The following is a 1,850-nucleotide window of genomic DNA, read 5'->3' as shown; positions in this document are numbered from 1 at the left end:
CCCGGTGCCGTGTTCCTCTCCGTGCTCCTCTATTCCAGCTCACGCGATGGCCCCTGCATGGCGCACGGAGAGCCTCAGGCTGTAGAACGAGCTCCGCCGCGGCCGGTTAAGCCATGCTTTGTGTTGGGGGGCAGATAGGTGCCCCCCGGGTTCTCCGCTGATTCACACGGGTGATGCTCCGAGAAGCTGCAGCGCACAGACACACAGGCAGCTGAGCGATAGGAGCGCTGCCGGCTCTGCCCGGTCCTAGTGCTAACCGGATTCACCGCCGGAGCCGAGGAACGCGTTCCGACTGATCCGCAAGCTGTTACATACATAGCGCACCTGGGAACTCTCAGGGGTGTTTGCCCCAGTCTCGGGGTGACGGGGCAGATTCTCGGGGTCACACTGTCTGACTCCTTCCTATTCTCCCCCCGCTGGGATCATATATAAGGCTCCCAGTTGGTGCTTTTGCTCCCAGTATGTTATGATTAATATCCCTGCTTGAACGCAGGTGACTTATTTAAGTGCATCTTTAGATAAAAAGAAGTTACGGTTTCCATGGCGACCAGTATAAGATTCATGTGGGTAACACAGTAGGTCAGCGGCTATGTAGAATCTTCATGATGGGCTATTAAAGGGTTAATATTTAAATTGTCTCCGGGGCAGCGCGTTTAGACAGTTCTCAGGTACCGTAGGTAGTAACGGCAGAGAAGAACCAATCGGTGCGTCTAGTCTGCCCTTTTTCAGCCTCCTCGTTTCTGTATCTAAAAATCTGATTGGCCAGACCTTTATAAATTGATATTTAATCGGCTGTGGCTCAGGTGCTGACATTCCATCCAACTTTCTGGTGTCCAGATCAGCGCCTTCATCGGGGTGGAACTGGGGCTGACGAGGGAGCGGGGAAGGACCGCCTACCGTCTACCGCCTACCGCCTAACGCACCTGTCCGGCCACCTAGTGGTGTGTTTAGCTTCAGGGGGTCACAAGGTAGCCACGTGGGACCCGCGAGTCCTCAGACCCGTGTACATGTAACACAGACAGGGTTGGTGAAGCTGTGGGCCGTGGATGGATTAAGTGATGGGGGGTCTGTTCGCTGATGTAATACATTGTAATTCTGGGGTCTTTTGATTTTTTTTCACGACCCTCCTGAGCTGATTTTCCGCCTGTCAGACTTCACAGCCTAAACATTCTGGGACGTAGGCTTTGATATTCTACCCTTTGTCCACTAGAGGGCGCCAGCATTCTACACCTTCATTTGCATCGCAAACATCGTGTTTTAGCGCCTACATTGCTTTGGCTGTTACATTTCCGTCATGTATCATACCTACCAAGAGTCTCAGGCTTTTGATTTTCAGGCGCTGTCTCCAGTAGAAGCTCCGCTGAACCTCTTCTGCTGACAGTGAGGATCATGGGAAAACTCCTCCCCAGTCCTTCATGCTCGGTATTCTCCACACCGATCCCTCCGCGGTCTTCTTTGTAACTTGTACAATCCTACATTTTAGTTAAATTAGCTTATATAATGGTATTAATTTGTTAAAATAAGCTATATACTGTACATATGGATTAAAAACTTACTATAACCTGATGTTTTCATGAAATGCATGATTATTCCTCCCCATTAAGTTATCTCTCTTACTGTTAAGTTGGTTCAGGCAGCCTTTGTAAGGCGATGGGCTTTACAACAGGAACTTGATCGGTGCTGAGATGACGTGATTGGCTGCTGCTTGTCCCTCTGATTTCAATGGGAAAGCAATGGGAGGGCTACTGAGCATGTGCAAAAAGTGTACTTATAACCACTTCCTGGTTTCAGTAGAGGCAGTGGGGGGAGGAGTTAAATTTACAGAAGTCTCTTAAATGCAAAATGGACTC

Source organism: Sceloporus occidentalis, unplaced genomic scaffold (assembly GCF_023333645.1).
Source record: "Sceloporus occidentalis isolate IW3139 unplaced genomic scaffold, rSceOcc1.0.p SCAF_140, whole genome shotgun sequence".
In the NCBI taxonomy this organism is placed as follows: domain Eukaryota; kingdom Metazoa; phylum Chordata; class Lepidosauria; order Squamata; family Phrynosomatidae; genus Sceloporus; species Sceloporus occidentalis.
The sequence above is the reverse complement of the archived record's forward strand: the minus strand, read 5'-3'. Positions refer to the sequence as shown.